General features: G+C 52.9%; 1 protein-coding gene across 1 annotated transcript in view; it reads left to right on the forward strand.

The window, feature by feature from the left end:
* Nucleotides 1–3,596: 3,596 nt before the first annotated feature.
* Nucleotides 3,597–13,047, forward strand: part of EPB41 (erythrocyte membrane protein band 4.1) — a 189,554-nt gene continuing 180,103 nt past the window's right edge. The window contains exon 1 of the mRNA XM_084963563.1: nt 3,597–3,689. The gene's annotated coding sequence lies outside the window, so the exon portion shown is untranslated. The remainder of the gene's footprint in view (nt 3,690–13,047) is intronic.

Genomic DNA, 13,047 nt, shown 5'->3' on the forward strand with positions numbered 1-13,047 from the left:
GCTGGAAGGTCACCTTCTAAAGGCCATCTTCCCTAATCCCTCAGATGCGATCCTTTTCTCTCTCTGGTCTCTGGGTATTCAGTTGCTTTAGGCCCTTCATTGTAGGAGGCTGTGAATCACAACAGAAACGTCCATTATGTATGGAGAACAGCTTGCAGTGTACAAAGGGCTTTCCCATCTAATATCCCGGAGTCATGATGTCCTGGAGAGGCAGGCAGGAGGGGCGCCTCATTGGACTGATGAGGAGAGAGCCTAGGAGAGAAATATGACTGGCCAGGTCATACGTTTGCCCAAGTAGAGTCAGGATTCAAAGCTGCAACAGATTCCAGCCATACGCCCCATCTCAGGCCTGAGCTTCCCACTTGCCTGGTCTTATGACAGCCTTCTCCTCCTAGACTTAGCAGGGGACTGGTCAGATGCTCCCTGTATTAGCTCTGCCCCCTCCCCCCAACCCCCTAGCCTGTCTCCTGGCCTCTTTATCACTCAAAACCCAATCACCCCATCAGCTGAGGGCAGTGCCCAGGCTCTGGCAGGATAAGGACTTGGCTGGAGGCCCATGCAACTCAGAGGAGGAGAGGGAGGCACAAACAGGTTGGTTTCCCTGCCCCCTCCCCCAGCTTATCAGTCCCCCACAGGCCCCAGGCAAACTGGGCGCTCAACCTAGGGAAAAAGACTACCCTCTGCCTGTAACCTTCATGCCTTCTATTACTTTTGAGCTGTGTGACCCTGGGCTGTCACTTCTGCTCTTAGGCACCCTTCAGAACATGTTAAGGATCCCATAGGATCAAATGAGAGAATGCAGGTAATAACAGTGATGCCTCTGGAGGCCTCCCAAAGCGAATATCTCAGGGAACGAATGACTCCCTGAGTCTGGGGTGGGAGGTGGAGACTTCACAGGCAAGGCAGTAGGGCAGGGGGCCTCCAGGCAGTGAGAGCAACTGCACCCCAGCACCCACCTCCCGCCCCCCAACCCAGTGACTTTTACCCACACAAGCGTACAAGTCACCTCAACAAGAAGCCCAAGCTGTCTCGGCAGACACGGCCCTGGGCAGGGCCTGGGGGAGGTGGGGGAGAGGGAGGCAGGGAGGCGGGAAGGCGGGGTGGAAACCTGTTTATATGGCAGAGGGAGCCAAACACATTGAGAGTCACGCCCTCTGTACAAACTCACCAACGAGGGCACCCTGTCACACCCATAGATTCCCCCCTCCCCCCAAATACACAGAAAAGAGACACACGCACAAGATCAAGATCATAAGCACATTCCCACAGGTACGTCCCACGCACGACCTCAAAAACACAGAACCCTTCCTGGCCACCCCCACCACACACACATTCCCAGGCACACACACTTATCAGGTCGGGGCAGGCGTTGTCGCTGCTGAGTCACCCACAGGCTGCTCTTGCCTAACAGGGGAGGAGCCAAGTGCCCGCCCTGATCAACGAGGCGGGGCGGACCGGCTTGCGGGGCTCCTTAGAACAGCCCAGTCTGGCCGCTGCGGGATGCTCCTGGCCCCGCCTCTTCGATTGAGGACGAGAGTCCGAAGAGGAGGCATGGGGGTGGGGGAGGGAAACCCCTTTTGCTGAGGCTAAATTAAGGCATTCACAGCCAGCTCTCTCTTGGGTGCACGAATACATGTGGGAGCAATTAAAAAATAATGCTCGCTCCATTACTGGGTATTTGCATATGTATTTTCACATACTCATTTAATTTTCGAAACAGCTCCACATGAAGTTAGGGCTATGATTAATTCAGAGGGAAAGTGATTTGCCCAGAGGTACAAAGCTGATAAGATGAAGAGCTTGGACTCAGTTGCCTCCAAATCCCAAACGCTAACCACTGGGCAATACCATCTGGTGGGCAGGTGAGCGTGTGGACAAGTGAAAGGTGTGCTAATAGTCTTTGGGAACCTGGGTGTGACATTTTTCCCTATGGATTCCACTGGGCTAGGGATTGAAAGGGTCTCGAGTGTTTAGATTTCCATCAAAGGAATTAAAGTTTCTCTGGGGCATTAGAGTCTGCCCATCTTTGTTGGAATGCCACCCCCAGATCTAGGGACCGAGTCAGCTCCTCCTCTGCTAGATTGTGAGCCTCTTGAAGGCAGAGATCAGGGCCCTGAAACTGTCAACAAGACTCAGAGGAGGCTTCAGTGAATTTGGGGGGCAAAACATGAATTTATGACCTTGATATAACATTAACATCAATAATCATAATAAATGCTAACACTTTTTGGATGCTCACCCTGAGACTGGCACTGTTCTTAGTATTTTACCTGGATTATTTCATTTAATGACAGGCAGCTTGTAAGTGCCAATGCTGGGGACTGAGACCCAGGCAGTCTGATTTCAGAGCCCATCTAATTGGAAGACCACTGAAGTCATAGGAAGTCATTTGTCCTTAGTAGGCTTCAGTTTGCCCCATCTGTCCCCAGAAGGGATTAGCTCTCCATGGCTCTCCAACCTGAAAAATTCTATGATTCTATGATTCTGTGATTCCTCAAAGTGGAAAGGGGATTAGGTATGTTCTCTGTGGGTAGAACTCTTAAAGGGCAGATTTGGCCATAAACTTTGAATGAGCTTTTGAAGTTTCAGGACGTTTTTAAAATGAAGGAGGCCTGCCTGGAAGATGGTGAGCTTCCTGTCATTGGAGGTATGTGAGCACAGGTCTGGAATAAGGTAGAGAGGGGAGGGGACATGGACCAGTAACCACACAAGCCCCTTTTAGCACTGATCAGATGGGATCAGGAGGGGGAAAATCTTTGAGAAGAGTGGCAAGGAGTTGCCCTCATGGCTCAGGGGTAAAGAATCTGCCTAGTAACCATGAGGATGCAGGTTCTGTCCCTGAACTCCTTCAGTGGGTTAAAGATCCACTGAGCTGAGCTGTAGCATAGGTCCCAGACGCAGCTCAGATCTGGCATTGCTGTTGGTAGGCCAGGAGCTACAGCTCCGACTGGACCCCTAGGCTGGGAACCTCCATACGCTGCGTGTGAGGCCCTGGAAAAAAAAAAAAAAAAAAAAAAAAGAGTGGCAAGATGGGAATAAGGGGAATGAAAGCCCACATTTACTGAATGCCACCCACTGTGTGCCAGACCTGTGTTTGGCATTTAACATATACTGCTAATTCTCAGGAAGACATTCTAAGATTCATAGTTGAGGAAAGATTCAGAGATGTGACTCACTCAAGGTCACACAGGTGGGACAGGTCATCCAGGTGTCCTCGCCAGGGTTGCTTCCCTAGGTCCCCTATGACCAAATCCCTGTCTCCCTTCCAGCCCTTAGGGGTAGCACCACGTGGAAAATTGCATCATACTTTAGGCGTATGACGTCAGAATCCACACCAGCCAATCTAGGAACTCCCTCCCCAACCCTCCCCAGACCCAACGGGTGAGCCCTCGACCGCCCACAGCTGGCCGTACCATCAGGCCGCACCTGCAGGCCCCGCCCCTTCCCGGTTGCGACATTCACTCTGTCCTGCCCCGTTCGCCCCGCCGCCCCACCGAATGGCAGTTGTCTGCGCCTATCAGAAGGCGCCCCGGGTCGGGGGCGGGGCTTCAAGCCAGAGTTGCCCTGTCAGTGCAGGTGGAGGCCCCCGGCGGGGCAAAGTGGCAGGAACCTCTTAAAGGGCGAGAGCGGCGGAGGGCGAGAACGCGGTCCGGCCCGGCCCGGCCAGGTCTCCGCCCGGTCCGGCCCAGGTGAGCCTGGACCGCCTGGGGGGCGACCCCGGGCCCCCGGGAGGGACGGGGTGACAAACAGATGGACCTGTGCCCAAGGGCCCAGGCCGTCCCACGGGAGGGGACATATCTGGTTCTAAGGGTCGGGGTCGGGGGCTCTAGGAGTCCCGAGTTCCAAGTTCCGAACTGGAGGTCCATAGGGGCCTGGGCGTCTCGAAGTTCAGGGTGCAGGGAGGGCAGGGGCGACAGGAAGGGGGTCCTAGAGCTCGCGTCCGAAGCTGGACGCTTGGCGTTGGCGGTCCCAGCGGGTCCCGGGTCTGTCTGCGGCGGGGGTCCTGGGTTGGGTGCCAGCCGGCGGGTCTCTGCGGAGTGCTGCAGCACAAGCGCTCCCCCCACAACCCCGCCCTGTCAGGCCCCGCGTGCTCCTGCCGGGCAGGCTGCAGCGCCCGCGGAGCAGGCGGGCGGGCTGGCGGCGCACAGCGGGAAGGGGCACCCGGCTCCGGGGCCCCTGGATTGCTCTGGCTCTTACGTAACTGACTTTGAGTTTCCGGACTCAGGGACCCGAGAGCTGGGGCGCCGGCTCTGCCCGCCAGGGTGGCTCTCCGGTCGCCGCCCCGGCCGCACATGCTCTCTTCCAGGCGTGGTCTAGGGGACTTCTCTCTCTGCGTCTCTGATCTGCCGGACTCTGTCGGGCTCTGGTTCCGGCTTCTGATTCTCATCCCCCGGGTCCTTGTGACTCATCTCCTCTCTGCATGACCCAGTCTTTCCCTGCCCCTGTCCTCTGGCTTTCTCGAAGAGTTTTCTGCCCTCACCTACACTTTCCAGCACACCCCACCTCTCTGGGGTAGCATAGGACTTCTCCAGCAAACTGGAGGCGGGAATTTGTCCAGACCGACCTCAGCCCAGCCCCGGAAGGACTGGGGGTGGGGGGGACTATCACGAAGGGTTGGAGGAGGTTACTCCCAGTGCGCAGCTTCTCCTGGTTGAATGTGACCCCTCAAGTTCCCGGATTAGGGAGGAAGGCAGCCCCTTCTCTGCTTCTGGAGCCCTTTTCTCCAGGAGGAGGCTTGGGGAGAGCCTTACCTAGGCTGGGACTTGGGAGTCCCTGTCTGGTGTCAGGGGCAGGGCAGCGGCTCAGATACTGAAGGGAAGAGAGGGGGGCCAGGAGAGAGGCCATAGCTCTGGCGCAGAGTCCCTGAAGTTGTGGCATGTCCCCAACCTTCATCCCAGTTACAGGCCTGGGGACCAGTCTTGACTGGAGGCTGGAGATGGGGAGGGTATCAACAGGAGGAGACCAGAGGACTTTTGCATGGGGGGAGGGGGAGGCTGGAGATAGACTCTCAGGTCTAAGGAGCACATACTGGAGTCACTTCCTGCCTTTCGGGCCCTTCGGAGTGTCAGAGAGACAGACACCCCTGAAATAACTCCTGTACCCTTCTGCTGTCAGGTGCATGTAAACAAAATGTTGTAGCAGCCAGGAGGTGGGAACTGTTAATTCTGACTAGGACTGTGGGAGGAGGGACTTTGCAGAGGGGCTGGAAGGTTTGGGAAGAAGGGGATCCAGAAGCTGTAGGGAGCAGAGAGGAGGAATAGAGGGGACCTCTGGTACTCTGTAGGCTTGGCATGCAGCAGAACTGGGTTTGAATCCTGGCCCTGCTACTTCCTTGCTGTGTGAGCTTGCATGAGTCACTTCACCTCTCTGAGCTCCAGGTGCCTCCTTGGTCAATAATCCAGGCATTAGCAGAATCAGATGAGGCAATGAGTGTGTGGTGTTCTAGGGTGGGGGTGTTTTCAGAAAGAAATGGAGTGGGGAAGCCCTGAGGTTTCCTCTGTGTATATAGGAGAGTCAGGCAGGGCCTGCCAGGTCCTAGCAGTGGGATGTGGGTGGAGTGCCTGGGTGTGTGGTGGCACCTGTCTGTCTCTCGATCAGCCCATCTCTGAACTGCCTAGGCCAGGCTGGCCTCCCTTCTGAAGGCCCCAGGTGCCAATAGAAGCTCCCAGGCTGCCCCACTCCCTAGGCCAATGGGGGTGGGGCCTCTGGCAGGACAAGGCCAGCACCCCCTCTGCAGAGTGGACCCTGGCTGGGAGCCCGGCTGGCTGTGCTGAGCAGAAACATCCCAGCCTGGCTGGGAAGATGCTGACGCTGTACAGGCCTCTGGAGGCCTAGAGCTCTGCTGGCTGGAGTTGGGTGCAGCTGGTAGGATCTGAGACAGAGGCTGGCAGGGGTGAGAGCAAAGAAGGGAGATGCAAGGAGAGATCCCCTGGAGGGGGAGCCTGAATAGAGCTGCGGAACCAGAGGGATTACATGGGGGTTATTCCCTAAGCATTTCCTGAGCACCTACTGTGTGCTATACACAGGTTCGCTAGGCAAAGAGCTGAATGGGATACCCACAAAGCGTTCATCATATAGGTCATGGTGGCCTGAGATTTGTTGGGGGACTTTATAATAGTCCCCTGGGGGATGGGGGATACAGAATCTCCTCAAGCTTAAGATTATGATGTTTATTAAAAGGGGCAGGGAGTTCCCGTCCTGCCTCAGTGGTTAACGAATCTGACTAGGAACCATGAGGTTGCAGGTTCGATCCCTGGTCTTGCTCAGTGGGCTAAGGATCCGGCGTTGCTGTGAGCTGTGGTGTAGGTTGCAGATTTGGCTTGGATCCTGTATTGCTGTGGCTCTGGTGTAGGTACTGTAGCTCCGATTAGACCCCTAGCCTGGGAACCTCCATGTGCCGCGGGTGCGGCCCTAGAAATGGCAAAAAGACACACACACACACACACACACACACACACACACACACACACACAAATAAATAAATAAAAGGGGCGGGATTCTACTCCCTGATAGCCTGCGGGAAGTCCCTTTTTTCCTGGATCTCAGTTTCTCTTTATATGAAATGGGAGGGCTGGGTGAATCTGGAGTCTCTAAGGATCTTCTAGTACCGTTACTACAGCCTCCAGGACCTGGTTGGGGCTACTCTCACCCCATGTGAGAAGAGGAGAGAAAATGGGGTGATGGGCCCCCCAGTCCTGTGCTCTCTAATCAGAATTAGAGCTGCAGCCTCTTGAGCACTTCTTGTGCATGGCACTCTGTGCCAAGCCCTTAGTATGCAGCATTAACTAATGTAATCTTTACATCCTTGTGAGGGAAGAGCTGTTATCCTTATTTCACAGAAGTGCAGGCAGTAGCTGGGCTGGGATTCTAACTCAGGTCTCTCTGACTCCAAAGCCCAGATTCAACTCAAAGGGGAGCCTCCACACTGCTTAGCCCTTTCTTGCAGAAACTGCCTGACCCCTACTGGGTGAGCTCAAAGTTCTGGGATGGTCGGGCTGGGCCCAGTGAGGGGGCAAAGGCGCAGAGGGAGCACCTTGTGGGTCAGGGCCCCCCAGGGAGTTTCTCCAGAGGGCCAGCTCTGCCTGACCACACTCAGGTGCAAGAGCTGGGCACTGAAAGGCAGCCTTGGGTATGTGGCCAGTTTGAACCTGTTTTTCTATCTGTAAAGCAGGAGTTTAGTGTAGTTGAGTGCAGACATTCCTTGGCCCGCTGGTGAGTGGCTGAGGTCGGCGATGGGGTAAAGGGTTAGAGAAGGGGTCAGGTAGCAGTGGCTCAGCCTGTGGAGGGAGAGTCTGGGTCAGGAAGAGCTTGGATCCTGGGCTGGCTGTTTGACTATTTTGGATGAAGGAACTGAGGTTGGAGAGGTTCAAAGGCTTCTCTGGGGCTGGGCAGCTGGTATTGCAGAGACGGGAGGGAAAGTGGAAAGAAAGACCTGGAGAACAAAATCCAGGCAGACGCCAGTTGGAATCCTGGCTTGACCACCTAACTAGGCTTGGAGATGTGACGGGGGCAGCCAAGAACACAGAGAGGAGTCCCTGCACCTCTGTGTCCTCATCTATAAATGGGAATGGTGATAATTTTGCCTTTGTTTACTTCCTGGGTTATTGCGAAGGTCAGAAGAGATGAGACATTTGTAGAATCCGGTGAGATTGTGGGTGCTGGTTATTTTTCGGTCCAAAGCTGCAGTTCTGGATGTGTGTTTGTGGGGAGGGAGCCTTCTGACAGCTCCTCTGCTGAGATGCTTTTCCCTGGTGATGTGCTGGAGAAAAGCCCTAAGAATATACCACTATTTATTAATTAGTGACCACACACCAGGCATTGAGCTCAGAGTGTCACCTCATATTGTCTCCTATAACCTCTACCTTATCAGGTGGGTGCTGGGTCCCTCTGAAACCCATGCCTGCAGCACCTTGTGATAAGAGTAGCTAATACAGTGAACAGTTTCCTGTCACTGTGTGCCAGGCATTGTTTTGTGGCATAGCAGGTTAAGAATCTGGCATTGTCACCACAGCAGCTCTGGTCTGCTGTGGTGTGTGTTCGATCCCTGGCCTAGGAACTTCCACATTCCATGGGCATGGCCACCCCCTCACCCGGCCGGCCCAAACCCCTGCATGTCTATACAGGTTAATATATGTAAATATATTTTTACATATATTAACTCAATCTTCACAGCAGCCCTGGAGGTGGGTACTAATACTTTCCCCATTTTACAGATGAATTAATAGGCACAGAGAAGTTAAAAAATAGGCCTAGTGTCAGGAAGCTAGTAAGTGGTAGAGCCAAGCTAGGAACCCAGGTTCTTTTTTTTTTTTGGTCTTTTCAGCTATTTATTGGGCCGCTCCCGCGGCATATGGAGGTTCCCAGGCTAGGGGTCCAATCGGAGCTGTAGCCACTGGCCTACACTAGAGCCACAGCAACGCGGGATCCGAGCCGCGTCTGCAACCTACACCACAGCTCACGGCAATGCTGGATCCTTAACCCACTGAGCAAGGGCAGGGACTGAACCCGCAACCTCATGGTTCCTAGTCGGATTCGTTAACCACTGCACCATGACGGGAACTCCTATTTATTTTTTAAACAAGTGGCTGCACCTGTGGCATATGGACGTTCCTGAGCCGGGGGTTGGGCCACAGCCGCTGTAGGAGCAACGCTAGTAGTTATGCTGCGAGCCACAGGAGAAGTCCTCAGTTACTATTTTTAGATTGCCTCCTCACTGACTGTAGCCTCCATGAGGGCAGGGACCAACACCTGGCTGACATACAGTAGGTGCTCAGCTGTTTGTCCATAGGGATCCTGCTGCCTCTAGTGGGCTGGGCCCTAGGGGGCCTGATGAGCTCAGGGTAGATTATCTGATTATCAGATTGCTGACTAAGAAGGTATCCGCCCCAGAGAGCCCCCAAGGCAGAGGGAGGGCAGGGGACCCAGGCCAAGAGGGGCCCCAGAATCTTGCCTGTTGGCTGTGCCTGTATCTCACTGCTGTCTTTTGTTTCCATGTGCCGTTGCGGCGATGGCTCCCCGACTTCTCCCTGACGGCTGTGTGACCCTATGGCTGCATCTGGGTGAGTACTGGCTTGGCTAAGTAACTGCCACATGGGCTCTATTCTAATGTGTGTCTTGTGGCTCTAAGGCCACTGGGTGGTGTAAAGGGAGGACCAGGGCTGGGGGTGGCAGGGCTGAGGGAAGATCCTAACTCTGAAGTTAGGATCCTGTCACAACCAGCTGGCTTCTCTCCAGATGCCTGACATAGTGATTTTTTGGGTCACGTGATACAATGCAAAGGTCTTTGGGGGCAGATGGGCCTGGAACAGAATCCTTAATTCTGCCACAGGCAGCTGGGTGGCTCTTTGCATCTCAGTTTTGCATCAGTAAAGTGGGAATGTGAACACCAACCTGACACAGGCTGGGATGTTTGTTCACCTGTTCACTGCTATATCTCAGCACCTAGGATACAGAGGCATGTAGTAGGTGCACCATGAGTATTTCTCAATGAAAGAACATATCAATTCAGTGTCGCTATGCACCTATCCATATGCTTTGTACTGGATTATGTGGCTAATGGTTATGAAGTGCCCAGCATCACAGAGGCTCAGTGAATGCGAGTCCTCTCTTTGTTCACAAGACCGTGAGTTCCTTGGGGGCCAGAGCTCTGATAAGTGGGCTCTGGGGCCTCTGAACTGAGTGTGGGATCAAGTACCAAGCTGGCAATAATCAGAGAGAGGGCCTTAAGCAGCTAGACTCAGGGTCTTGGCTTCGGCCTGGGGAAGGAGTGACCTGATGCAGCCCAGAGGGGAGGGTGGCTGGGAAGGTCTGAGGCTGAAGGTGGGAGGGGTAAGGAGGGGCTCTGACGCATAGAACTGCCACTTTCCCAGCTGTGTGACCTTGGACAAGTCACTAACCTCTCTGAGTCTTGGCGGCCTCATCTGTGACATGCATATTGTGACACTTGTTGGGCGTTCCCGTCATAGAGCAGTGGAAACAAATCCAACTAGGAACCATGAGGTTGTGGGTTCGATCCCTGGCCTCGCTCAGTGGGTTAAGGATCTGGCGTTGCCATGAGCTGTGGTTGTAGGTCGCAGACATGGCTCAGATCCTGAGTTGCTGTGGCTGTGGTATAAGCTGGCAGCAACAGCTCTGATTCAGCCCCTAGCCTGGGAACCTCCATATGTCACAGGTTCGGCCCTAAAAAAGACAAAAACAAAAACAAAAACAAAACCCACTTGTCCCACACTGGTGTGGGAAGGAGCCAATGAGAAGTCTAGGCACAAGGCCCTGCTTAGTAATTGTTGGTTTCCTCCCAGCACTGGGCTCATTCTGGGGGGGACTAAGTAAAGCGTTTCTCTTTTTGGCTCCTTTCTCTTACGTTTAACTTCTCACCCCTGTGGAATTAGAATCCAGAAGTTGGGAGCCCCTGATTCCCCAGCAGGCTGGCCAGGGCCCAGGGATAAGGGCTGGGTTCTGCCCAGTGTGGAAGTAGCTCAATGGAGGTCCCAGCTCCGCCGTTTTTTGCTGTGTGACTTGGTTCACGAACCCACCTTCTCTGGGCCTTGGTAGCTTCCTCTGTAAAATGGTGTTAATAGGAGTTCCCTAGAGGCTCAGCAGGTTAAGGATGCAACATTGTCATTGCTGTGGCTCTATTTACTGCTGTGGTACAGATTTGATCCCTGGCCCAGGAACCTCTGCATACCATGAGCGCAGCCAAAAAAAAGGTGGGGGGGGAGTTAATAAATAAATCCCTCCCCAGAAGGATATTCAAAGGGCAAACAGGTGGGCAAGGCATCATCATCATCATCCCTCTTAGTGCCTAGAGAATGGCATCCTGCCTTGGCCTGGGGAGCCTGAGAAGCTCTAGTCTCTCTATGGACTGTTGTCATTTATTGGATGTTTCTTATATACTGGGCTGGTTGTTATGTGCTATTTCAGACACATTATCTCATCTAGTCCTCCCAGTGACCCTGTGAGGTAGGCAGTATGGTCTCTACTTTTATGCATGAAGGAACTGGTGCTGAGTAAATCAAGTGAGTTACCCAGAGTCACATAGTTATTTAGGGGTGGAGGTGGGGCTCAGACCCAAGTCTGCTCACTCCATAGCCTCAATTCTTTTTTTTTTTTTTTTTTTTTATTTTCCCACTGTACAGCAAGGGGGTCAGGTTATCCTTACATGTATACATTACAATTACATTTTTTCCCCCACCCTTTGTTCTGTTGCAACATGAGTATCTAGACATAGTTCTCAATGCTATTCAGCAGGATCTCCTTGTAAATCTATTCTAAGTTGTGTCTGATAAGCCCAAGCTCCCAATCCCTCCCACTCCCTCCCCCTCCCATCAGGCAGCCACGAGTCTCTTCTCCAAGTCCATGATTTTCTTTTTTGAGGAGATGTTCATTTGTGCTGGATATTAGATTTCAGTTCTAAGTGATATCATATGGTATTTGTCTTTGTCTTTCTGGCTCATTTCACTCAGTATGAGATTCTCTAGTTCCATCCATGTTGCTGCAAATGGCATTATGTCATTCTTTTTTATGGCTGAGTAGTATTCCATTGTGTATATATACCACATCTTCCTAATCCAATCGTCTGTCGATGGACATTTGGGTTGTTTCCATGTCTTGGCTATTGTGAATAGTGCTGCAATGAACATGCGGGTGCACGTGTCTCTTTTAAGTAGAGTTTTGTCCGGATAGATGCCCAAGAGTGGGATTGCGGGATCATATGGAAGTTCTATGTATAGATTTCTAAGGTATCTCCAAACTGTTCTCCATAGTGGCTGTACCAGTTTACATTCCCACCAACAGTGCAGGAGGGTTCCCTTTTCTCCACAGCCCCTCCAGCACTTGTTATTTGTGGATTTATTAATGATGGCCATTCTGACTGGTGTAACATAGCCTCAATTCTTAATGTGAAATTCTCTTACCTCCCCCAAGGAGGCAATGACTGGATCTGAGTCTTCTCTGTCCATCTCCAACCCCGGCATAGGACTGGTGGGAGCCGCTGGACTGTTCGCTGAATACACTACTACTACCACACACACACACACACACACACACACACACACTGTACCCCTTCCCAACCTGGTGCTCTCAGAGTTTTGAAGAAAGGAGAGCACAGAAAGCAGGAGAAGGCCCAACAGTGTAGCTGCTGAGAGTCAGACAGAGCTGGCCTGAATCCTGCATCTATCGCTTGCCAGTTGTGTGACCTTGGGCAAGACATTCCCCCTTTTAGAGCCTTAATTTCCTTATCTGTAAAATGGGGATTAAAAAAAGATCTTATGAGGATTAAATAATGCATGTAAGGTACATGGTGAATTCTCAATGATAGTAATTATTGCTATTATTGTAGTTATAGTTGTGAGTATTATTTGGGGATTAGAAAGATATCCCTCTTGAGACAGTGGAGACCAGGTCTGGGAGGAACCCCCTGGGGACAGGCAGGAAGTAACTAATCTAACAGGTTCTGAAAGGCACCTGCAAGTAGGGCGAAGGGAGGGAGGAGGGCTCTCGAAAGTAAGAAAGAACCTCCTTTTCCTAGCCATCTGCTTCCACCCATACCCACTCCGAGCCAGGCGCTGTGCTGGGCATGATACAGAGATTAGTCTGTATCACCTCTTTCCCCACTACCTCCTCCCCCTGGAGCTCAGAGTCTGGTTGAGGAGAAGGACACAGAAACTGCCAACTCCATCTTTGATCGATGCACTAAAGTGTGAACTGTGAATATCTCCTCAGGCAAAAAGCAGGAGAAAGGGCATTCCTAGTGGAGGAGCTGCTTTGCCAACTTCCAGAGCCATGAGCTGCACTTGGGGGATGTGGTTATAGAGACAGGCCCAGGGGAGTTAGGGGGCTTGACCCAGAGGCCATGGGGGACCATCGAATATAAAGCAGGGGGATGGCGTGGTCAGACTTGTATTTCAGGAGGGTCACTTGGGGTGGAGGACAGAAAGGAGGGGAGGGGCAGGGGTGACTCTCTAGGTGAGAGATGCCAAGATATGGGGCCTGGGACTGGGCCATGGGATGCAGAGCAGGGGTGGCTGTGAGCTCTGTCCAGGAAAGAGA

This window comes from Sus scrofa, chromosome 6, assembly GCF_054392235.1.
Source record: "Sus scrofa isolate SSC_HxYL_T2T_F1_AM1 chromosome 6, Sscrofa_HxYL_maternal_Yorkshire_Landrace_v2.0, whole genome shotgun sequence".
NCBI lineage: Eukaryota > Metazoa > Chordata > Mammalia > Artiodactyla > Suidae > Sus > Sus scrofa.